Source organism: Quercus robur, chromosome 5, assembly GCF_932294415.1.
Source record: "Quercus robur chromosome 5, dhQueRobu3.1, whole genome shotgun sequence".
NCBI lineage: Eukaryota > Viridiplantae > Streptophyta > Magnoliopsida > Fagales > Fagaceae > Quercus > Quercus robur.
Window position 1 is genome coordinate 48639470 of NC_065538.1, and position 27091 is coordinate 48666560.

Genomic DNA, 27091 nt, shown 5'->3' on the forward strand with positions numbered 1-27091 from the left:
CATTAAGTTTTTTTCACTGTTATACAAAAGTCCACATCAACTTATTTTACTTTTTTTTGAGAATCAATTAATTGACTAAACTTACACCACACATTTTTCTATTCTTCATGTCTTTTAGCATACCCACTGTTTTAGTATTTTTTAAAAAAAACAAAAAATAATAATAATTAAGGACTAATAGTAATAACTAACCAGATAAGACCTTGAAAAAATATAGAAAGACACAAAAATGTTATGAATTGTTAAATAAAACGCATTATTTCACTATATGTTACTAAAATAAAACACCTGAGACTGACAAAATATTTGAAAGGGAGAGAAAGAGGAATCTAAGACGTCACTATCTCTATTATACCAACCACCCACTACCATCAAGACGCTGAAACCCCTACGGTTATAATTTTTTTCTTTCTTTTTTCTTTTTAAAATTAGGGGCTTAAATATGATTTCGGTTTGGGTAATTTGGTTGGATGGTTTTTACTTTGGGTATATAAGGAAAGAAAATATTTGGTGTGCAATGTAAAGCCATATTTTACCATAATTTAATTTTAAATCATCTATAAGATACATGCACATACACTTGCCCACATCATGTTTTAATGCTACACTATCGATGAGTAGAGGATAGTAAGAGAGTTGGGTAACTTTCATTTTATGATATGAAATATGCAAACACAATACAAATCAGTTGATTTTCATGGTCCCGTTACTTTTTTGCATTTATCTTTGGTTTCATGATTAAAAAAAAAAAAAAAAATTTAATCTTACCTTGAGAAGGCTACAAAATCCAGTGAAACTACTAAATTAATTTTTAATATCTCAAAATGTATATTTTTATTTACTCTAATTTAGTTTACTTTTTCTTTATAATATATGTACAACATTATCCAAAACTATCTTCCATAAAATATCTAAATGCATATATTAATTATCTATAGTTGTGTATTAATTATATATATTAAATGAATTTATATGATTATTTTTTATAAACTTTATAAAAGAGATAATTATTAGTTGGAATAATAATAAAAAATTTAGAATATGACATTCTTACTCATGTTTAGTTGCTAATCCTTTAAAATTCCTAACACCTTTCATGTATATATATATATATATATATATATATATAAGTGTGTGTGTGTGATGGAATAAATATATTTATTTTGTTATAGCATAATGAAATTTTATTACCCCCCACCCTCCCAATTTGTTTGTTCTATTTGAAAAGTAAAAATTTTTAAGAGAATATCATTTATTGTCTTGTGTTTCCAAAACTATCCTTAAATAAATTTATCATTTTTTTTAAAATTTTTTTTAAGAGTTATTCTTAAGGAGGCAATTAAAAAGATATCCTAATTAAATTTATTTTTAAATATTTGTTAGTTTTCTTATCAAATAATTTTGAAAATAAAGTAGACGTATAATAGGAACTTTAGTACATTAATGACTTTTATTTTTAGAATTTGGACAATATTTTGGGACATCTCAAAATAGAATAGAGGACAAACAAACTGGAACTGAGAGAGTATCATTTTTTCTTTGAATCATATAAGAAACAATTTTTTTTTTTTAAATGTGAGAAACAATTGAAACACTGTATTATGCAACAATTGATGCAATGCCCAACAAAAAGGGGGAAAATTAGTAACACACAATCAAGAATGTTGCAAAAAAAGTATATATGCATTTTTTTAGTAGGCATGAATCATGCTTATCTATATTAACCATTATATTATGTAATTTTCAATTAGTGAACACATATATATAGTGTGATCAAATCACTACACTACTCTTAATGTCTTTCTATTTTGTCTATAAAATAACTAAAGATTATAATTGTGGGGCCCGGCCCAAAAATAATGGGCTATTCCGAATTCAGGCCCGTCCGAGGAGCTTCCTGTCCGAAGGGAAACCACATATGAAGCACTACTCAATCCCAATAACGCCAAGGAAACCTGTCCGAGGAGTAACTCCTCCTCGGACACCACGAATCCCAGACGAGGAACTCTCCAGCTATTTCAGTTCATCCTCCCAACATATAAAATGAATAAAATCCAAAATATCTCATGGAAAGCTACCACCACATTAATTGCGCCCCAACCACCCCCTTGGCCGCATTAATGAGGAAAAGACACCTGAACAGTACCGCCTTGGCCTCTGCAACTCACAAAGGGACTGATGAGGGCGTCTGATGGGACAGGTGCTCAAGTAGATGCTTAGATGATCAACAGGTGTAAGGTTGAGATGAGAGGAAGAGAACTATATAATGTAGTGGAGTCCCTCAAAGAAGGGGACGGAAAAACTGTATAAGGAACTAAAGAAATAGAATCAGGAGAGAGAGATCCATTCATGTGTTTTTATTTCTTTTTGCAAACAACACTGTCCATGCATTAGACCGAATAGGTTCACTGAGGCTAAGTTCTTTAACCCATCCTTTACAAACATTTATTGTGGGTTGCGCTTTGGGCCAAGGCCTGATCAACTGAAGTTGGGTCAGGAAAATCGTGCAACTACAATTGGCGCCGTCTGTGGGGAGAACTAAGGCATCAGCTAGTACAACGGTCGAGCATGGCAGAGCTAGGCCCGCACCAGGGGGATCCTCACCAAGCTGACTCCCAACGAACACAACCCGCCGAGTCCCAGAGGCAAAATAACCCAACCAACCCAGGCGGCAGGGGGAATCGTGAGGGAAGCGTGCATACTATCCGGACGAGCCAGAGTCACACTCAGACAGGAAGTCACGTGTCTCAGAGGCGAAATAGTCACCAGGCCATGCAGCGAGAGATAGATGACCTAAAAAGGAAGTTACGACGTGTACAGCGAAGACGATCTCCCTCTGACTCAGGCGAGTCTTCTAATGCGGAGGACGTGAGTTACAGACAAAGGTCAAGGACCCCCCCAAGTGAAACCTTTTCTTACGAAAAGGAACCACGCCCAGTACGGAAGTATAAGAGCCCATCCAGCAAAGGTTCGGGGAACGACGCCATGAAGAAGGCGCTGGATCAGGTCTCGAGGTCACCCTTCACGAATAGAATCGAAGGGGCTAAGCTGCCAAGACGCTTCAACCAACCGGTGTTCGCCATCTATAGCAGCAGAACAGACCCGGTAGAGCACGTGAGTCAGTTTAACCAAAAAATGGCGATTTATTCGCAAAACGAAGCCCTAATGTGCAAGATCTTCCCATCCAGCTTGGGATCGATGGCAATGAGGTGGTTCAACAGCCTGAAGACAAACTCCGTAGGCTCCTACAAGCAGCTCACTCAAGCTTTTTGCTCCCGTTTTATTACAAACACCAGAGTCCCTCGACCTCTCAGTTCGCTACTATCCTTATCCATGCACGAAGGAGAAACCTTGAAAGCATACTCGGATATGTATTGGGAGGTGTATAACGATTTAGATGACAACCATGACAATGTTGCTATCAGCACGTTCAAAAGCGGTCTCCCTACCGAGCATGGCTTAAGGAAATCCCTCACCGGAAAACCAGTTACTGACGTCCAACAGTTAATGGATAGGATCGACAAGTACAAAAAAGTAGAGGAAGATCAGCTGCAAGGGAGGGGAAAGGAGAAGGTTATCCACCCCAAAGCAAATGATGTCAGGTCGGAACGTCACAATACTGGTCAGCCGAGGAGAGACTTTCCGCGACAGGCTGGGCAGAGCAACCCGCAAACAGTGAATGCCGTGTTCAGAGAGCCAGTACAACAGGTACTGGAGAAAGTAAGGGATGAACCCTATTTCAGGTGGCCGGGAAAGATGGCTGGAGATCCTTCCAAACGTAACCAGAACCTGTACTGCCACTATCATCAGGACCATGGGCATACTACTGAGGACTGCAAGAATCTGTGGAATCACCTAGATCAATTGGTCCGAGAAGGAAAGCTACGTCACCTGTTGCACCCATCGAGCGGCCATCCCGACCAAGCAGCACAAGAGCCTCGAAGGGACGTGTCTTTAAGACCCCCCACCGGGACGATACATGTCATCCTCGCTGCACCAAGAAGAACCGGGCCACCCATCCCCAGGGTACTAGCTGTTGATCGGCTCCCCTCCGGGGGCAGGTAAAGGGAGCCCAAAAGGCCAAAAAAGGGAAGCTCCTTGATGCTGGGATTCTCGGATGAGGATAAAAGAGGAACTATTCAACCTCACGATGATGCCTTGGTGGTCACATTGCGGATTGGGGGCTTCGATGTGAAAAGGGTGTTAGTAGACTCGGGAAGTGCGGTGGAGATAATGTACCCTGACCTATACAAGGGGCTGAACTTGAAGCCGGAAGATTTGACAGCTTATGACTCCCCCCTTCTTAGCTTCGAGGGAAGGATTGTTACGCCAAAGGGGCAAATCCGACTGCCCGTACAGACTGGGGCGGAAGTGGTGGAGGCGAATTTTATCGTGGTCGACGCTTATTCACTTTACACCGCGATAGTTGCAAGGCCATGGATCCACTCCCTAGGGGCCGTGACCTCCACACTTCACCAAAAAGTAAAATACCCATCCAAAGGACAAGTGGAAGAGATCCGAGGAGATCAGGCCGTGGCCAGGAAGTGTATGGTGGCCGCCATTTTACATCGGCCCTTAGTCGAGCCCTCGGTCCCAGAGAGCTTATAGCAACCAGCCTCCTCGGCAAGACAAGACGATGGGCCGGCCGAGGAGATAAGGTGTGAAGGTCTAGATAAGATTGCTGTCAAAGATGACCCTGAGAAGTTCTTTCAGGTCGGCTCTGAATTGCCCTCTCAAGAAAAGGAGGAACTGGTCAGATTTCTCAGAGAAAATGTCGACGTATTCGCATGGGACGCCTACGATGCCCCGGGAGTTGATCCTAGCCTCATTTGTCACCACCTGAATGTCAACCCCTCTTCCACTCCGAGGAAGCAGCCACCCCGACGCCCTTCAAGGGAACACGCTAGTGCCGTAAGGGACGAAGTGGCGAAATTGAAAAGAGCAGGGGCTATCAAAGAGGTCTTTTATCCCGAATGGTTGGCGAACACAGTGGTGGTAAAGAAGAAGACGGGGAAGTGGAGGGTCTGCGTGGACTTCACGGACCTGAACAAGGCGTGCCCCAAGGACCCATTCCCCTACCCAAAATCGATCGATTGGTAGATGCAACCGTGGGGCACCCTCGAATGAGTTTCCTGGACGCCTTCCAGGGCTATCATCAGATACCCCTTACGCTAGAGGACCAAGAGAAAACGGCTTTCATGACGCCCATCGGAAATTATCATTATAAGGTGATGCCGTTCGGGCTAAAGAACGCGGGCTCAACCTACCAAAGGATGATGACTCGGATGTTCGAGCCACAGCTGGGCAAGATCATTGAGGTTTATATAGACGATATGGTTGTGAAGAGTAAAAAGGTGTCCGAGCACGTGAAAGACCTCGGAACAGTCTTCGCTATCTTAAGGGAGCACCGGTTGCGGCTGAATGCCTCCAAATGTTCATTCGGGGTCGGGTCTGGGAAATTCCTAGGGTACATGGTCACCCACAGGGGAATAGAAGTAAGTCCCGACCAAATCAAAGCCATTAACAGCCTACAGACTCCTAGGAACCCGAAGGAGGTGCAGAAGCTCACTGGCATGATTGCGGCATTAAACCGGTTCATATCGCGATCGGCGGATCGATGTCGGCCTTTTTACCTCCTGATAAACAAGTGGAAAGAGTTCGAATGGTCGGAGGATTGCGTTCAGGCTTTCCAGCAGCTTAAGGACTACCTGTCCCGACCACCCATCATGTCCAGTCCTGAGGCAGATGAGGTGCTGTTTGCCTACATCGCCGTAGCTCCCCACGCTGTAAGCCTGGTACTTATACGGGATGATAATGGGGTGCAGCGACCGGTGTACTATGTGAGCAAATCACTACATGAGGCCGAGGTGCGATACCTACCTTTAGAAAAGGCAATTCTGGCGATAGTGCATGCAACCCGGAAGCTTCCTCATTACTTCCAGGCGCATACGGTCATCGTTCTAACTCAGCTTCCCCTTCGAGCCGTTCTTCGAAGCGTTGACTACACAGGAAGGATCGCCATGTGGAGTGCTCTTTTGGGGGCTTTTGATATTAAATATATGCCCAGACCCTCCGTCAAAGGACAGGTCCTCGCAGATTTGGTAGCGGAGTTTGCTGAGCCCTCTATAGAAACAATGACCGAGAAGAAAGACCTGGGTGGAAAATTGGTTGGCGCAATTTCAGCAGGGGAGACCATGCGTTGGAAGGTCTACGTGGATGGCGCGGCCAACCAGAGAGGATCAGGAGTGGGGATAGTTTTAATATCGCCGGACGGCGCTGCCATTGAAAAATCGTTAAGACTCGGATTCTCGGCTACGAACAACGAAGCCGAGTACGAAGCCTTGCTTCAAGGGATGGCGATGGTTCAAAGATTGGGTGGAAGAATAATAGAAGCATTCTCGGACTCCAGATTAGTGGTCGGACAAGTGATGGGCGAGCTTGAAGCTCGAGATACTAGGATGCAAGAGTACCTGGGACAAGTCAAACGGCTACAGACGAGTTTTGAATCCTTCAGTCTGACGCACATTTCCAGGAGCATAAACACCCATGCAGACTCGCTGGCCACTCTCGCCACGTCCTCGGCGCATAATCTGCCGCGAATGATCCTCGTTGAAGATCTATCACAGGCAAGTCCCATCTGCAGAAACTCGGCTCAAGTCCATCAGATCGGAAAAAGTCCCAGCTGGATGGATCCCATAAAGAGCTTCCTCCAAAACGACATCTTACCGGAGGAAAAACTGGAAGCCGAAAAGATACGCAGGAATGCTCCTCGGTTCTGGCTATCAGAGGACCACAAACTATATCGACGCTCTTACTCTGGGCCGTACCTACTCTGCATACATCCAGAAGAGTCCGAGTCTTTACTTGAGGAGTTGCACGAGGGGATTTGCGGAAGCCACACCGGAGGAAGGTCGCTGGCGCACAGGGCACTCACCCAAGGATACTGGTGGCCGAACATGCAAAGAGAGGCCCAAGAATACGCTAAGAAGTGCGACCAGTGCCAAAGATTCGCCCCGAATATCCACCAATCCGGAGGGGTTCTCAACCCCCTGTCTAGCCCATGGCCGTTCGCACAATGGGGCCTTGATATAGTCGGTCCTTTCCCCAAAGCTGTGGGGAACAAGCGATACATAATAGTCGGAACTGATTACTTCACTAAATGGGTGGAAGCTGAACCCTTGGCCAACATTAGGGACGTGGACGCCCAAAAATTCATCTGGAAGAACATCATCACCCGCTTCGGGACTCCGCGTATACTCATTTCCGACAATGGTCTGCAGTTCGACAGTAAGAACTTTAGGGAGTATTGCCGCGAGTTTGGAATCATTAACCGATATTCCACCCCCGCCTACCCTCAAGGAAATGGGCAGGTCGAGGCCGTGAACAAGGTCATAGTGAACGGACTAAAGAAGAGACTGGACGAGGCAAAGGGGAGATGGGCAGAAGAACTCCCCCACGTCTTATGGACTTATCGGATGACGCCACGACGATCGACCGGTGAGACCCCCTTCTCGATGACTTATGGGGCTGAGGTCGTGCTCCCGATCGAGAACAACTTTCCCACGCTAAGGTCTAAATTGTTTACCCCAAACGATAACAACGAGTTATTGGAACGGAGTCTGGACCTGGCTGAAGAAAGAAGGGAAAAAGCGATGATTCATATGGCCTATTATCACCAGAAGCTGAGACAGGGGTATGATGCTAATGTCAAACTGCGGCCTCTGGGTCCAGGTGATCTCGTGATGAGAAAGATTCTTGGCAGCGCAAAGAACCCCTCTTGGGGCAAGTTGGGGCCCAATTGGGAGGGACCATACCGTGTCACATCCGTGGCCGGAATAGGCGCCTATTACCTAGAAGATTTGGATGAAAAAGCTGTACCCCGACCATGGAATGTAAATAATCTCAGAAGATATTGTTATTAATGAGAATGGCTTAGCACACGTTTTCTTTCATGACTATCCGCTGCTTGCTGGTCCACTGACAATATTTATAAGTTTTAAACAGAACCTAAGTCCTGCATGGCTCCTCGGACCACAGACTTAGGGGAAGTTAATACTTAAGGCAATCAACCGTAAGTTTTGGACAGAACCAAGGCCTTGCATGGTCCTCGGACTCAAGCCTATGGGGAAACCAAATACACGAAAGAAAAACCATGAGTTTTGGACAGAACCAAGGCCTTGCATGGTCCTCGGACTCAAGCCTATGGGGAAACCAAATACACGAAAGAAAAACCGTAAGTTTTGGACAGAACCAAGGCCTTGCATGGTCCTCGGACTCAAGCCTATGGGGAAACCAAGTACACAAGAAAAACCATAAGTTTTAAACAGAACCTCAGTCCTGCATGGCTCCTCGGACCACAGACTTAGGGGAAGTTAATACTTAAGGCAACCAACCGTAAGTTTTGGACAGAACCAAGGCCTTGCATGGTCCTCGGACTCAAGCCTATGGGGAAACCAAATACACGAAAGAAAAACCATGAGTTTTAGACAGAACCAAGGCCTTGCATGGTCCTCGGACTCAAGCCTATGGGGAAACCAAATACACGAAAGAAAAACCGTAAGTTTTGGACAGAACCAAGGCCTTGCATGGTCCTCGGACTCAAGCCTATGGGGAAACCAAGTACACAAGAAAAACCATAAGTTTTAAACAGAACCTCAGTCCTGCATGGCTCCTCGGACCACAGACTTAGGGGAAATTAATACTTAAGGCAACCGACCGTAAGTTTTGGACAGAACCAAGGCCTTGCATGGTCCTCGGACTCAAGCCTATGGGGAAACCAAATACACGAAAGAAAAACCATGAGTTTTGGACAGAACCAAGGCCTTGCATGGTCCTCCGACTCAAGCCTATGGGGAAACCAAATACACGAAAGAAAAACCATAAGTTTTGGACAGAACCAAGGCCTTGCATGGTCCTCGGACTCAAGCCTATGGGGAAACCAAGTACACAAGAAAAACCATAAGTTTTAAACAGAACCTAAGTCCTGCATGGCTCCTCGGACCACAGACTTAGGGGAAATTAATACTTAAGGCAACTATTCATAAGTCTTAAACAGAACCTAAGTCATGCATGGTCCCTCGGACCACAGACTTAGGGGAAATTATTACTTATGATAGATTGGGAGATTATTACTTAAAGGAAATCACTTTAATGCATGCGCACAGTCTAGCACCATCGCAACCCTCAAATGCGCAGCCCAAAAACCCATTTTTATTTTGACCATTTACCTGTATCTACATCGTTGCAAATGTTTAAAAAAGAGCGCTACTGACATACATCCATAGTAAGCAAAACGAACATTTTATATCATTAGTCCGAGTACATTAGAAAGAGAGGTCCTTACAAAAGAATGGAAAAATAAGACGACTCTCATTCAAAAAAAAAAAGGGGGTACAAAGATCAAAAGCCTAAAAGGCTAAGCCTTAGCGGGAGGATCTTCTTTCTGCTCGGGCTGAGGAGGAGGAACCTCAATGGAAGAGTCTGTGGCAGGATCCTTCACCATATCAGGCACGAGGACGGCATCAGGCACCGCCAGGTCTTGCTCCGAAGCGACTTGGGCTTCATCAGGATTAGCTCGGATCTCCTGAGGATAGAAGATGCTCTCGGGCAGTCTCAGTGCCGAATCCGCAGGAACTCCTGCAGCATCGAGACCATGAGCCCATGAAATACTGCAGTAATCCCTGCACACCTCGGGGATCTCCTCGGATAGCCTGGCTTCCGTCTCTTCAGCCCCGAGCTGGCGAGCAGCATTCTTCTCGGCCTTAGTAGCCTCTCGGATCAGCTGGGCCTCCTCTTTGGCCTGCCTCAGCTCATCCTTAACTTTTTGCAGGGCAATCTTGAGATCCTGCACTGCCTGCCTCTCAGTGGCGAGGTTAATCTGTGTTGAGTACAGCTCTTTGCGCTGGTCCTCCGCCTGGGTCTCGGCACTCTTTAAACCAGCCTCTGCACTTTTGCGCCGGTTCTCCGACACCTTGAACTCGTCCGTGAGTTTAAGGTGCTCGTGCTTGAGGGACCCCAAGGCTTTCTCCATCTCCACCCGAGCCTGGGTCTCAGCCTCAGCCCGACTACGGCTATCACGGCAAAACTCATCAGCCACGAACACCTGCTGAGTAATCTACGAACGAAACAAGATTGTTTTGAAAAAGAAATCTAACAGGGGTAAATAAATTAATAAAACAGTAAAAGGATTACTTACCAACGCGAGATCCCTTTTTAGGGATAGGAAGAGCTCGGACTGAGAGAACCGCCTATAGGCCTCCATGTCCCGAGGAAGGAGAAGGGGCTGCTCTAAGGCATCCGCCACGTACCCTACCCGACCTCGGTTATACTCTCGGACCGAAGCATTGAAAGGGATGGCAACCCCATCCAGTTCCAGCTTGGGGTTCCATGCACGAGGGGAAGCGCGCACTTCAGCAAGGTTCTCCTCATCCCGGCTCTCCGAGGAGTTACCCCTTCTGCTCCTTGGCGCCCGCGTGGTCTTTTGCTGCTTGGTCGGCTGGGCAATCACCTCACCTTCCTCAGGAGTGTCAACCGGCCTCTTCTTCTTCAGGTCCGGATTAACCTTAAGGCTAGGGTCCGAGATGCCCTGAGGGACCACAGGGGGAAGGGTTTTGACCTGTGATGGAGTTGGTCCTTTCGATGACTGACCCTTCGATGACTGACCTTTCCCTCGGGAGGACATCAGCTCCTTTAGAAACTTTCCTTTTCCTGCCATGGGCTCTACCTCTTCGTCTGAAGTATCGTCCGAGCAGATAACGATTGAGGGAATACCAACTGCGGAATGTTGGTCCTGCTCTGCTTCGGGATTAGAAAGCTCCACCAAAGGGTTTTGCTGAATTTCCTCCTCGAAGTAAAACTTATCTATCTCTTCCTCAAGGGAAAGACGAGATGATTCAGCCTCTTCTTCAACCAAAACAGCAGCGCCAGGCTCGTTTACCGGAGGTAGCTGCTCTGCTAAGTAGGGATTTCTGACACCAGGCAACACAACTGGTGGCAGATCGTGGTCAGCTAGGAACCCGTCCTTGGACACGTCAATTCTAGCCAGCCTCGGACTGCCAGCCCTTATAGCGTGACCGACTGCCTGAAAAGCGCTGCTCAAAGGTTGATAGCCCAGAACCAGATGGGCCGCACGCAACTGTCCGTCCTCGGCGACGTAAATCTCCGACCTGAGGAGATAGTTCAACGCTGGCACGTTCACAAAGTTTATCCGAGGAGCAACGTGAATTTTGTCTGCAAACAAACCAAGAAAAGTGAGGTTAGACCATGAAATTTTCCAATTACAAAGAAAGCAAGAAAAATAACCCCTCAACACTAAATCCTTTCCCAAAAAGGACCAATCCTAAAAGCGCCGCACCTGGGTTTCCTGCCCGAGTTGGACAATGAATACCGTCGAACCACTCCCCAGAAGCAATGAGGAAGTCATTCTTCACGGTCTTATTGGATACTGGAAGACAAGAGATCAACCTAACGTCCTCGTTCCGGGATTTAAGATAATACCCATCATCCCCGAGGCAGTGACATTCGTACAGATAAGCCACATCGTGCCAAGTAAGGCCTAGATTCATCCGCTCGTCTAAGACATCTACACAGCCTAGTATCTTGAACATATTCGGGGCACACTGATACGGCGTCAACCTATGGTTGAACAGGTATTCCCTTGTGATCCTACGCATGGGAAGTGTCATCCCTCCCTCTATGAAAGCAATCATGGGGATAATGACTTCTCCCTCAACTCTATCTGTCAATACTCCTTCCAGAGGACAGTACCGCAGCCCAACCCCAGGGGGAATGTGGTATTTAGCCCTAAAGGCCTCCATAGCGGCTGGAGTTTTTACTAATTTTTCGAATCTACCCATCTGAACTGAAATGGGGAAATGAAAGTTGAGACCAAGAAGAAAAGTAAAGTCCGAGGAGGGAATTGAAACGGCGAAAAGAACGAAATGTACTGGTACCTGCACAAAACGCTCAATGGGACGCCTGGAAATCTCTCTTGGACGAAACGCTTCACGAAGAATGGCTACGGTGGCGCAACGGACGCAAGTGTTCGTATATCTCTGGGATTCGATGGAGTTCTCTGGAGTCCTTGGAGGTTTATGAAATACAGATAAGAAGAAGGAACTGAACCCCTCTGACGTCTTATATAGCCAGGAGGAGAGAGAAAAGATCGCTCCTGCCTAAAAATACGAGAAAAAACGATGGCCGTTCGATCCACGCCACGCCGTTGGATGAAGGGAACATAACGCCTCCAGAAGTTAATGGCCGCGCCTCGTAAATTGTAGCGCGTCAAAAGTAACCGTCCGCACGCGCGCCACACGATCTCCTTATTTCCATCCTCTCATAAACATCAAAATCCCGCTTTTCTCCTCGGAGGGAGATAAAAACCGGAGTTTTGAGGGGCTATTGTGGGGCCCGACCCAAAAATAATGGACTATTCCGAATTCAGGCCCGTCCGAGGAGCTTCCTGTCCGAAGGGAAACCACATATGAAGCACTACTCAATCCCAATAACGCCAAGGAAACCTGTCCGAGGAGTAACTCCTCCTCGGACACCACGAATCCCAGACGAGGAACTCTCCAGCTATTTCAGTTCATCCTCCCAACATATAAAATGAATAAAATCCAAAATATCTCATGGAAAGCTACCACCACATTAATTGCGCCCCAACCACCCCCTTGGCCGCATTAATGAGGAAAAGACACTTGAACAGTACCGCCTTGGCCTCTGCAACTCACAAAGGGACTGATGAGGGCGTCTGATGGGACAGGTGCTCAAGTAGATGCTTAGATGATCAACAGGTGTAAGGTTGAGATGAGAGGAAGAGAACTATATAATGTAGTGGAGTCCCTCAAAGAAGGGGACGGAAAAACTGTATAAGGAACTAAAGAAATAGAATCAGGAGAGAGAGATCCATTCATGTGTTTTTATTTCTTTTTGCAAACAACACTGTCCATGCATTAGACCGAATAGGTTCACTGAGGCTAAGTTCTTTAACCCATCCTCTACAAACATTTATTGTGGGTTGCGCTTTGGGCCAAGGCCTGATCAACTGAAGTTGGGCCAGGAAAATCGTGCAACTACAATAATTTTTACAAGGAAATTTATTGAATTTGTTTTTACACATCAATAGTTGAGGAATCTAAATCATAAATGTCTCTATTGGAAATTGAGTGTCAACCAGTTAAGTTACAATATTCTTTATAAAAAATTATTGAAATATTGGAGAAAACTAATAATAATTTTTACCGCACATCAGGAATTCTGCTAGTATATAATAAAAGTTGGGTTTAGACGTTGTGATTGTGCCAAGTGACGGCACTAAATTGCAGAAATTTTCTTAGATTTTTAGATTTTAGGAAAAAATATATATATAATTTTTCTTCAACTATAATTTCTAAGTGGATTTAATTTTTCTTCAACAATAATGTCTAAGTGGATAAGAATCTTAATTTGATTAAAGTTGAATTACACTTGCTGTGCTTAATTTAATTCTAATATAGTTACTTCACGTGGTGCTAACAACGAAGGAAGGATTTTGATGAATGCTAAACCCAACAGTAGTTGCTTCACGTGGTGCTAAAAAGAAGTAAGGATAAAGTTCTATTCAATTAATATTAGCTTATTAATTTAAACCCAGTAGTATTTGCTTCATGTGGAACAAGGATGAATAAAGTTCTATTCAATTAATATTAGCTTATTAATTTAAACCCAGCAGTAGTTGCTTCACATGGTGCTTAATTTGTTTTTTTCTTTAGTTTATTTGTCTAAGGGTGCAACGTAGTATAATCCAAAAACTATGAATCAAATATAAAATTATATATATATATAAGTCGGTTATAAAATTCTATTCAATTAATATTAGCTTTAGACTTTTTGTTCATATAAAATTCTTAAATGTGGAGTATATGTGTGTGTATATATATCAAATAATTCATAATTAATACCCATCATACAGTTCTTTTGTGCTATTCTTTTACCTACAACCTCTATTATTCTCTTCTTCTACTTACAACCTTACAAGTACATATTTGTAGGGATAAGGGGCCTAAGAATATATGTTGGGCCTTAGGCCTTTTCTGAGGACGCTTATTGGTTCGAGGACAAATAAACAGTAATGAAGATGTAAGACTCAGAACTTCACGAGCAAGCTATAACTAAGAAGGTTTGGGAAGGTAGGCTGAGGAGGAGTATCTCCTGCACTAAGCGAAGTAGAGGTCAAAAGGTGTGTTCCATCATCCAGAGTGACATTCCAAGAACTTCTATTGATAAGGATATGGATCATGAACGTACAAGACAAATGAGAGCTGTGAAATATCTAAGAGAAAACTGCTGCCACCACATTGAATGTTCTGTAGCTAACTCTCTGGCCGCATTAATGAGGAAGTGATATCTAAACTGTACTTTTTAGCCTTACAGCTACTCCAAAAGATTTCAAGAATGTGTTAATGGGACAAAGATCAACACCAGCAATCTAATGTAAACGTGAAGGGCGAAGATGAAAGAAAGTAGAGAGTATAAAATAGAAGGAAGACCCAGATGGAAGAGGATCAGAAAATTGAGAAAGAAATAATGTAGCAATAAGAGTTGTACTTGTAATCAACTTCAAAAAATATATATAAGAACTGATCTCCTCAGACTGTGTCGAGGACTATTTTCTTTGGAGAAAACCAGTCTCTCTTTACCTTATTGTCATTTGAATCCACTATAATTGCTAACCAACTCATTATAGCTTAGTTTTCCAACCCACTCTCTACAAATTCATTGTATTGGGTTCTTTGAACCTAGATTCTTTTAACTTTTAGGCTTAGGACCCAAATTGCGTCCTTACAATTGGCGCCGTCTGTGGGAAATTCTTATGTTCTAGTGAGCTTAACGTTCAGTTATGGTGGGTTTAGGTCCGAATTAGGTGGAATCTATGGGGTCCCAATGTCAAGATCATTTCCTCCATCTTGAACGAAAAAGGGACCGGAAGGGAAGTGTGCATACCACCCATACTAGTAGGAGTCAATCCGAGGTGGGAGCCACATCTCCCATGAAGAGAATGCTAGAAACATGCAACAAGAGATAGATCATTTGCAGAGGAAACTACGCTGTAAGCAAAGGAGAAGGACTTCTTCAAGCTCAGAATCACCCTCCGATGATGATGGTAGTTATAGGCCTAGGTCGAGGACTCCTCCTCGTGAATCTTTCTCGTGTGATGATAAATACCATCATGAGCACATAAATAGGAGCTCGTCTTGCAAAGGCGTGGGAAACGACGTTATGAGTAAGGCGTTGAACCAAATTTCCAGGTCGCCTTTCACATGTAGAATTGAAGGAGGAAAACTTTCTTAGCAGTTTACTCAGCCAACATTCACCATGTATAATGGTCGAACAGCTGTCCACTTCAAGAATGAGGCCTTGATGTGCAAGGTGTTCCCGTCCAATCTAGGGCTTGTAGCAATGAGATGGTTTGATGGCCTCGGAGCAGGTTCTATAGATTCCTTCAAGGGACTTACCCTGGCGTTTAGATCTCACTTTATCACATGCAGTAGGGTTCCTCAAGCCCTAGACTCCTTGCTATTTATGACTATGCGAGAAAGGGAGACCTTGAAAACGTACTCAGACAGATACTGGGAAATGTTCAATGAGATAGATGGTGACTTTGATGATGTGGCCGTAAGAACTTTCAAGGTCGACCTACCTGCCAAGCATGGTTTAAGGAAGTCTTTGACTAGGAAACCTACTAACAGTGTACGTCAACTCATGGACCGAATTGATAAGTATAAATGGGTCGAGGAAGACCAACAACAAGGGAAGGGGAAGGCTAAGGTTATCCCTTAAGAGACGAGGGATTTCAGGTCGGACCGATACAACAATAACCAGCCCCGAAAAGAATTTGCTGGGCAATGGGGGTCTACCACTACTTAAATGGTTAACACGGTGGTCTGAGAACCAGTACACCAAATCTTGGAGAAAATCAAGAACAAGCCATTCTTTAAATGGCCAAATAAGATGGGGGTGACCCCATGAAGCACAATTAAAGCTTTTATTGCCAATACCACCAGGATTGAGGGCACACCACAAAGGATTGGAGAACTTTGTAAAATCACCTAGAACAATTGGTCTGAGAAGGGAGGTTAAAGCAATTTCTGTATCATCCTAGTAGGCAAGGGGGCCAAGCAGGATTGGAACCTCGGAGAGATGCTTCTTCGAGAGCCCCTTTGGGCACAATTAATGTCATCTTCACTACTCCGGGGAGGACTGATTCTCATCCGTCCAGGGTGATGTCTGTGGCTCAGCCGCCTGCCGAGGACTCTAGCCATGAGCCGAAGAAGGCTAGGATGGAGATCCGACCAATGCTGAGCTTCTCGGATGAAGATAAGGTTGGAACCATGCAATCACATGATGACGCCTTAGTGGTCACCTTTAGGATAGGGGGTATGATGTGAAGATGGTGTTGGTGGATCAGGGTAGCGGGACAAAAATTATGTATCCTGACTTGTACAAGAGGCTAAACTTGAAACCGGAGGATTTGACAAGTTATGACTTACCCCTGTTGTGCTTTGATGGGAAGGTTGTTATTCCAAAAGGTCAGATTAGACTACCCGTGCAAGCAAGTTTAGAGGTAGTGGAGGTGGATTTTATTGTGGTGGATGCTTATTCTCCCTACACAGCCATTGTAGCACGATCTAGGTTCATGCCCTAGGGGCTGTTTCTTCCACTCTACACTTGAAAGTGAAATATCCGTTTGGGGATCAGGTTGAAGAACTGGTTGGGAGCCAATTCATGACTAAGCAGTACTTGGTGGCCGCCATTATGCATCAATCTGAAATCGGGTCCTCGGCCTCCACTGATAAGGGCTTGTAGCAATCAAAGGCTTTGGTGTCACCTATGGAGGAGACAGCTGAAGGGGCGAAGTGTGAGGATTTAGAGAAGATTGTGGTAGATGATGATTCAGAAAGGTTTTTTTAGGTCGGAGCTCAATTGCCCCCTCAGGAGAAGGAAGAGCTGATAGAGTTTCTTAGGAGGAACATTGACGTGTTCGCATGGAGTGCTTACGAAGCTCTTGGGGTGGATCCAAATTTCATTTGTCATCATTTGAATGTCAATCCATCCGTCACTCCCAAAAAACAACCACTTCGGCGTTCATCTAAAGACCATTTTGATGTTGTCAAAGATGAGGTGATAAAATTTAAGCAGACCGAGACTATTAAATAGGTGTTTTACCCTGAGTGGCTAGCCAATACTGTAGTGGTGAAAAAGAAAAGTGGCAAGTGGCAAGTGTGTTTTGACTTCACAAATTTGAAGGCCTGTCCAAAAGACCATTTCCCTATGCCTCGGATAGACCAGCTAGTGGATACAATTGTAGGCCATCCTTGGATGAGCTTTTTGGATGCCTTCTAGGGATACCATCAAATACCACTAGCCCTGGGTGATCAGGAGAAGACAATTTTTGTCACTCCTACTAGAAATTACCATTACAAAGTGATGCCTTTTGGTTTCAAGAATGTAGGATCTACCTATCAGAGGATGATGACTAGGATGTTTGAGCCACAATTGGGCAAGAATATTGAGATTTATATAGATGATTTGGTGGTGAAGAATAAGGCAGTGTCTTAGCATGTGGGAGATCTTGAGGATATTTTTGAGATACTGAGGAAACACAAACTCCACCTTGGCGTAGGCTCAAGTAAATTTCTAGGCTATATGGTCACTCATCATGGAATTGAGGTCAACCCTAATCAAGTTAAAGCAATTAACATTCTACAACCACCTTGGAATCCTAAAGAAGTCCAGAAGCTAATTGGAATAACTGCTGCCCTGAATCGGTTTATCTCTCGATCAGCAGACAGATGTAGACCATTCTTCTAGTTGCTGAATAAGTGGAAGGGATTTGAGTGGACCAAGGAGTGTGCCTTGGCCTTCCAGCAACTTGAGAAATACCTTTCTCGGCCACCTATCATGTCCAGGCTTGAGGTGGACGAGGTCTTGTTTGCTTACATTTCTGTGGCTTCCCATGTAGTAAGCTTGATACTGATATGAATTGACAATAATGTGCAGATGCCAGTTTACTATATAAGTAAGTCGTTGCATGAAGCAGAAGTTCGTTATCTATCATTGGAGAAGGCCATTTTGGCAATAGTACATGCTACACATAAACTTTCTCACTACTTCCAGTCCTACACAGTTGTTGTTTTAACCCAACTTCTGTTTTGATCACTACTTCAGAGTGCTGATTTCACAGGGAGGATTGCCAAATGGGGTACGATCCTAGGGGTTTTTGATATCAAATATATGTCTCGCACCTCTATCAAGGGCCAAGTCCTCATAGATTTGGTGGCCGAGTTTGCTGAATCCCCATTAAAAGAAAAGATAGAGAAGTAGAACATGGATGGAAAATCAGTTGGCATGTTCTCCTTACAAGAACCTTTATCCTGGAGGGTATACGTTGATGGTGCAGCGAATCACAAAGGATCTGGAGTGGGGCTAGTTCTGATATCTTTTGAAAAGATCACAATTGAGAAATCCTTAAGATTGGGCTTCTCGGCCACAAACAACGAGGTTGAGTACGAGGCTCTATTGATAGGGATGACCATGGTTCAGAGAATGGATAGAAAAGCAGTGAAGATATTCTTAGATTTGAGGTTGGTTGTAGGCCAAGTAAGTGGGGAGTTAGAGGCTTAGGACATGAGAATGCAAGAATACTTAAGTCAGGTCAGACAATTACAATCAGGGTTTGAGTCTTTCAACTTCTGCATATCCCTAGAAGCAGAAACACCCATGCTGATTCTCTGGCCACTCTTGCAACCTCCTCGGCCTAGAGCTTGCCTCGGGTTATCCTTATTGAAGACTTGTGTGAACCTACTGAGTGGAAAAAGGAGGTGGTCTATATTCATCAAATTAGAGTGGGACCTAACTAGATGGATTCTATCATGCTATTCCTTAAGGAAGATATCTTACCCGATGGAAAGTCCGAGGCTGACAAAGTACGAAGAAAGGCTCATCGGTTTTAGCTGTTCGAGAACCAAAAGTTGTATAAGTGCTCTTTTTCTAGGTTATACTTACTGTGCATACACCCTAAGGCATCTGAGCTACTCCTTAAGGAGTTACATGAAAGGATTTGTGGAAGCCATAGAGGAGGTAGGTCTTTGGCTCACAGAGCTCTCGCCTAGGGATACTGGTGGCCAAACATGCAGAAGGAAGTGTAAGAGTATGTGAAGAAGTGCGACCAATACCAAAGATTTAAGCCAAACATTCACCAACCAGGGGGAGTCCTTAATTCTCTATCCAGCTCTTGGCCATTTGCTCAATAGGGAATAAGAGATGGTTACTGGTCGGTATTACTTCACTAAATGGGTTGAAGTTGAACCATTGGCAAATATCAAAGACGTGGATACCAAGAGATTTTTTTGGAAAAATACTATCACTCGGTTTGGGATCCCCCATACTCTCATCTCAAATAATGGTCTTCAATTTGATAATAAAGCCTTTAGGAGGTACTGTTGTGACCTAGGAATTACGAATAGGTATTCCACCCCGACTTATTCACAAGGGAATGGATAGGCCGAGGCTATCAATAAGGTCATAGTGAATGGACTCAAGAAGAGATTGGATAAGGTAAAGGGAAAATGGGAGGAAGAACTGTTACACGTCCTTTGGACATATTGGACCACACCTCGCAGGTTAATAGGGGAGATATTCTTTTCAATGACTTATGGAGCTAAGGTTGTTATTCCTCTAGAGACTGGATTTCCAACACTGAGAACAAGTTCTTTCACTCTGAGCAACAATGATGGGTTGTTAGGGAAGAGCTTAGACCTAATTGAAGAGCGAAAAGAAACTGCCATGGTCCAATTGGCGTATTATCAACACAAGCTCAAGTAAGGGTATGATGCCAATGTGAAGCTAAGGCTACTAGTGCCTGGAGACTTGGTATTAAGAAAGGTTTTGGGTACTGTAAAGTTAGGGCCCAACTAGGAAGGGCTATATCACATCACTTCGGTAGCTGGAATAGATGCATATTATCTTAAAGATCTAAATGAAAAAGCTGTACCACGCCCCTGGAATGTAAATAACCTACGAAGGTATTATTATTAATGAAAGTCATTCTTGCCAAGTTTCTATTACAATACGTGTTGTATCTCTTATTTTTCTAAGTATCAAACAGAATTTTGGTCATGCTTGGATCCTCAGACCACATACCTTAGGTAAATTGATATTATAAGTTCATTCTACTAAGTGTTAAACAGAACCTTAATTATGCCTAGTCTCTCGGACCATATGTTTTGAGTAAATTAATACTTCAGTTTATTCTACTTAGTGTTAAACAGAACCTTAGTTATGCCTGGTTTCTCGGACCACATGCTTTGAGTAAATTAATACTTCAATTTATTTTACTAAGTGTTAAATAGAACCTTGAACATGTATGGTTCCTCCAACCGCATGCTTTGGATAAATTAACACTCTCTTGTATTTTTCTACCTCCCTTCCCCCCGTAGTTGCACAGTTTTTAGTACTAATACATAGCCATTTCTTTTCAATGTTTATATGCATTTAATTTATTTGAATTAGCAACAATTCATTATTCTTAGCTTTTTTTAGAATTTGGGTGTTCATCCTTAAAGGCATCATTGATCTTAAGTCTCATCAAAAGGCAAACTGATAACTACACCAATCACAGATAAATATTGTAAAGAAATTAAAGATTTATGAAGCAAAAACTGGTATCTTTTCATTAAACAAAGGAAAAGGAGTACATTATAAACAGTGGCCAACTGCCATAACAGAAAAGAAAAAGTACAAAAAAAGGTAAAGGAAAAGATCCTAAAGATACACCTTGGTCCGGGAAAGGTCATCATTGGGATCAGTTGCCTTGGACTTGGACTCAGCATCCTTGGCCTTGGAGACAGCACCTTTGACCGTAAGAGCAGCCTTGGTACCTTTAGCCTCTAGTAGGGACTTAACCTCCTTGCCCTTACCCTTGTCCTCAAGCCAAGGACCATCCTAGCCAGCCTCATTGCCCTTGGCCACCTCAGCCTCCTAACCTTGGTTACCAACCTTGCCATGCCCTTTGGTGACTTCAATAGGAGGTAGAGAGGCCTGGGTGGTGGAGAGTTACTGAGAAAGGGGAAGGGCAAGAGCAGCGGGAGAAGAGAGCGCCGCTGGAACTTCTCGGATGTCCTTCGGGTAGAATACATTCTCAACATTCCTCCACTCGGAGGTAGTAGGGACTCCTGCTTGATTAAGTGCCTCCGCTTACACCTCTTTACAATAGTTTTTGCACACCTCTGTCAGCTCCTCTACCAGTCGAATTTCGATTTCCTACACCCCACGGTCATAGAATGCCTGCTTCGAAGCCTCAGCAGCTTCCTTGGCCCTCCAAATTGCTTCCTTGTCCTTCTGCAAATCTGTCTTCAACTCCAGGACCAGCTGCTTCAGGATGGCCATCTCTATCTCAATATGATAGAGCTTTTTGCGTTGGTCTTTAGCCTAGTCCTGGGCATTTTGTAGACCGACCTTAGCACTCCTCCACGCCTTCTCCTCGGCTATTAGCTAGGTAGTAAGCTCTTGATTCTTTTGCTTGGCAGCGCCTAAGGCCTTGTTGATCTCAGTGCGAAGATTGGCCTCAACCTTAGCTTTATTCCGGGCATCCTTAACCCATTCTTCAACCACAGAGACCTCCTGGATAGCTTGCACATAAGCAACAAAGGAGTATGTTAAAAAATAAAAAAATAAAAAGTGAAGAGAGAAGAAAGGGAACCACTCTTGGTTAAGTATGCCAAGGAGTTCACCAGGGCTAGGTTCCTCTTCAGGGACAGGAAAAGCTCTAATTGCCTCATATGCTTCAAGGCATCCATTTCCTTGGGAAGAAGGAGATGACGCTTTAGAGCCTTGGCCACATGGTAGGAGTGGCCTCTCTAGAACTCTCTGATGGAGGAGTTCTAAGGCAGCGCCATGCCATCCAACTCCAATCGGGGATTCCAAGTTGGATGGCACACGTCGGCCAAGTGCTCGGCCTCCTTACTTTCCACCGAGGAGGCTCGCCCTCTGTCTTTGGCTATTTTTTGCTGCTTGTGGTCCTTCGGTGGAACCACCTCCCCCTCCTCGGTCTCCTTTTCCTTTCTTTTCTTTTTTAGGTTAGGGATAGGGAGCAGGCCGATTATAGGAGGAGAAGGGGGAGGGGGAAAAGCAGGGAGGGGCTGAGACCCTGGGGCATCCGTAGATGCTGACTCTTTTTTCCTCCCTACGAGGAGATCCTTTAAGCCTTTTCTTTGGTTCAAGGCCATTTCTTCTTCCTCGTCCTTCGAACTATCATCTATACGCACGATTACAAGGCCGGAGGGGCATACACCAAAAACTCTGTCAAGCTCGTCTTCAGAGTTCGAGACTTGAACCATCTGTTCTCCTTGCTCCTTTCTCTCGTCCTCAAATTGAAATTGATCTATCTCGACCTCAAGCGACAGGCGAGATGAGGTTGTTTCTTCTCTTAGAAGCACTACCTCACGGGGAGAACGATGGAGGGGTAGCTCAACTAGCGGGAGGTCTTCTAGGGCTAGAAAACCAAGCACGGAAATGTCAATCAGCTCTAGCCGAGGATTACTTGCCCTTATTGCGTGGCCCACATCCTAGAATTGAGTTGACAGGGGCTCGAAGTCAAGTATGAGGTGAACGGATCTTAATTGCCTGTCTTCACTCATGAACACTTCTGACTTTAGCACCCTATTAAGACCGACAAAGTTGACGAGGTTGCAATTAGGACCTACGTATCTTTTATCTGCAAAAACATTCGAGAAGCAAAAACACTGTTAGGATAACAGAGCCTTCCATCAGAAGTAAACATAATACTAAAAGAAAAAGGATAGTGGTGAAATAGCCAGACTAATGCCCATGTAAAGAGAAAAAAGGGAAACCTAAATCTAAGGCACCTCTCCTAGCTCTCTCTCCCGGACTGGGTAGTGAAGACCGTCGTGTCATTCCCTTGAGGCTATCAAGAAGTCATCTTTCATACCCTTATTAGACTTAGGGGGGCACAAGATGAGCCTGACAACCGAGGATCGAGACTTAAGATAATACCCTGCATCTCCGAGCAGGTGGCACTCATGCATCCAGACGACGTCGTGCCAAGTGAGGTTTAGCCCCATGTGCTCATTGAGAGCATATACCCTACCCATAAACCTAAAGAGGTTGGGCACACATTGATGGGGGCACAATCTATAGGCGATTAAGTAGTCTCGGGTTACCCTACCCATGGGAAGGGTCATCCCCTCTTCAATGAAAATGATTATGGGAATGACCACCTCCCCCTCCTCCCTATGGGTAAGCACTTGATCCAGAGCACAATACCGCAGGGAAACTCCCTAAGAAATGTGGTACCTAGCCTTAAAACCCTCCATACCAGCGGGAGAATCTACAAGGTGTTTAAACGTACCCATCTAAGCAGGCTAAGGGGAAGTGAGGGAAATGTTTTTGAAAAGGGAGTGAAGGTTAGAAGGTTGAGGAGTCTGGCCAAGAAGAAAAGAACTTTGGAATGTGAACGAAAATAAAAATAGGTGACACTTCAGGAGCTTCTTAAGAGTTGGAAGATTTGGGAAGTCTTGAATGCCTGAGAGTCTTAAGAGTTTGTAGATTTGTAAAGTGGAAAAAATAAACCCACCAGGCACCTTATATAGGAGGAGGAATTGAGTGGGAGTTATCCCGCTCAAAATTCGAGGAGAAATGGCAGCCATAAAATCTACATCTCATCATAAGATGTAGGGATTAAAGCGCTGTTTGGAGCATTTAATGAGACATCGCGGGCTCCGAAGTGTCAAGAACAGTTACAGGACACGCGGAGTGACATTCTCACATGTAAAAATCAAAGAAACATATGGAATTAATTATCCAAAGTTAAAACCCCATTTTTCTCCTCGGATAGGAAGGAAAAAACCGGAATTTTAAGGGGCTATTGTAGGGATAAGGGTCCTAAGAATATATGTTGGGCCTTGGGCCTTGTCTGAGGATGCTTATTGGTCCTAGGACAGATAAACAGTAATGAAGATATAAGACTCAGAACTTCATGAGTAAGCTATAACTGAGAAGGCTTGGGAAGGTAGGCCGAGGAGGAGTATCTCCTCGGCTATGCGAAGTAGAGGTTAGAAGGTGTGTTCCATCATCTAAAGTGACATTTCAGGAACTTCTATTGATAAGGATGTGCATCATGAACTTACAGGACAAATGGGAGCTGTGAAATATCTAAGAAAAAACTGCTGTCATCGCATTGAATGATTTGTAGCTAATTTTCTGGCCGCATTAATGAGGAAGTGATATCTAAACAGTACTTTTCAACCTTACAGCTACTCCCAAAGATTTCAGAAAGGTATTGATGGGATAAGGATCAATACCAGCAATCTAATGTACACGTAAATAGTGAAGATGAAAGAAAGCAGAAAGTATAAAATAGAAGGAAGACCCAGATGGAAGAGGATCGAAAAATTGAGAAAGAAATACTATAGCAATAAGAGCTATACTTGTAATCAACTTCAAGAAATATATATATAAGAACTGATCTCCTTGGATTGTGCCGAGAACTATTTTCTTTAGAGAAAACTAGTCTCTCTTTACCTTATTGTTATTTGGATCCACTATAATTGCTACCCAACTCATTATAACCTAGTTTTTCAACTCATTCTCTACAAATTCATTGTATTAGGCTCTTTGGGCCTAGAACCTTTTAACTTTTGGGCTTAGGACCCAAATTGTGTCCTTACAATATTTGTTTACTCAACTTTTTTTTTCCCATTAGATTGAATATATTTTGTGTATTTGTTTAAGTTGATTTCCTTAATTTTAATCCAATTTAGAGAATTGTTATGGATTGTCAATTGATTTTTTTTTTTTTTAAATAATGTTAGTTTGATTGTTTAGAAAATATATAAGAAATTGGGCTTTCATGTCTAATTAACTAAGAAATTAATTTTTGAGTCCAAAAATATATAGTCAATATTTTTTAAAAAATAAATATAATTTTTTTGGTCTTATCTTCTTCTCCTACAATTTATGATGAAAATCTTTTTTTTTTTTTTTCTTTGGATTTCCTCTTCAGATGCCACTTATTTTTTAGATTTAGATTTCAATTTCACGCTTCCACAAATTTATAAATGAAAACAACTTCTTATTTGTTCTTATCAACTATTGCTTTTCACTAATTTTTAGATAAAAATAACAACAATTTTTTAGATACGTGCTAATGGTATCTCACCAAATCTTAAAGTTAAAAAATTAGAAAGAAAAAAAAAAACATGCATAGTTAGGAAGAGTTAGACATTTGTATCAAAAAAGAAGAAGGAAGAGTTAGACATGTGCATGAGTTGGAGAGTTATAACTTATATCTATTTGATTATTGAGATAAAACCAATCTTTATTGTGATTTTTTCCTCTTCACACACGGTTATTTATTTATTTTTTCCTTTTCCTTTTTACATGAATAGGAGTTACATACACATTGGAATATATATACACATCCAAGTCTACTTGGTAACTCCATAAAGTCATTTATTTATTTATTAAAAAAAAATAATTCATTACCCCATTTTTTTCCCCCTGATAACTCAAGTCTTTTTCCTATAGAGATAGATTGATTAGAGAGAAACATTCATGGCTAGGACTCTCTTAAATTATCAAGATAGGATTATGGATGCCATTTACGTGAATTGAAAAATTATTTTGATTGTTATTATTTTTTGAGATTATCTATTAGATGAAATTATTATGATTGTGGGGCCAGAGAACTTGTGACCCTGGCCCACTTTGTATTAAGGCCCAAGGCCTAAGCCGAGGAGAACAATTGCCGAGGACGCATAGTGAAAGCCCAAAAAAGGCCTAAGGATATGGCCGAGGACAATCTTATGCTTGACACCTCACCGAACGCCTAGAGGAAAGGACGAGCTCAGTGCAGGGGCAGGACAAGTGAAAAAGCTGCCAATACTGTAGTAAAGAACTCTGCATCTGACGGGTCCATACTCTTCACCATGCCATTCAGCTTTTACAACCACCCCCAACCACTCTAAGTATGGGCTGATAGGACAAGTCTCCACCTGAGAAAGTGGAATTTACACGTGGACACTGGAAGGAGGATAGAGGCTAATATAAAAGGGAAAGAGAAGAAGAGAAAGGGGGGCCAGACCCGGAAGTCAAAAAGGAGAATGAGAAGAACATGAATCTCCTCGGACGAGGTCTGAAGACCGGAACTATTCAAGTCGTACCAGAAGAAAGTTTTTGCTAGACACGTTGGGTTCACCCTCGTACAAATTTCATAGAAACCATGGCTAACCGCTGTCCGGTGACCAAGGCCTAGCCTTACAAGCCCACGCTCTATTAATTATATTGTTTGGACCCTTAAAGTGCAAACCCAACACTATTTTGTGGGTCATTACAAATTGTGTCTTTACAATTGGCGCCGTCTGTGGGAAAGGCTTGTGCATTGGCATAGACGGTGGGTCGAGCTCCTCTCAACCCAGGGCCTGCGAAGGCCCCTACATTACTTCCAGCGGCCTGATGTTGTTGCCCTAGTATAAAGTTCTACTATGGACTATGCTTCGAAGCACAAGCGACAAGGACAGTTCTAAGGGCTTCCACCATCAGTTCGACGCCCCATGCCTTGATCGGGGGACTAATCCTCGGTACTTAAAAGAAACACTACAAGTTTCGGATATAACCAAGGTCTTGTATGGTCCTCGGACTCAAGCCTATGGGGAAACCAACTACTTAAAAGAAACACTACAAGTTTTGGACAGAACCAAGGCCTTGTATGGTCCTCGGACTCAAGCCTATGGGGAAACCAACTACTTAAAAGAAACACTACAAGTTTCGAACAGAACTAAGGCCTTGTATGGTTCTTGGACTCAAGCTTATGGGGAAACCAACTACTTAAAAGAAACACTACAAGTTTCGGACAGAATCAAGGCCTTGTATGGTCCTCGGACTCAAGCCTATGGGGAAACCAACTACTTAAAAGAAACACTACAAGTTTCTGACAAAACCAAGGCCTTGTATGGTTCTTGGACTCAAGCCTATGGGGAAACCAACTACTTAAAAGAAACACTACAAGTTTCGGACAGAACCAAGGCCTTGTATG

The 27091-nt window shown here is 43.5% G+C and overlaps 1 pseudogene; it reads left to right on the forward strand.

Annotated features, from left to right (window-relative positions):
- Window positions 1-2985: 2985 nt before the first annotated feature.
- Window positions 2986-7922, forward strand: LOC126728294 (uncharacterized; annotated as a pseudogene).
- Window positions 7923-27091: the final 19169 nt, after the last annotated feature.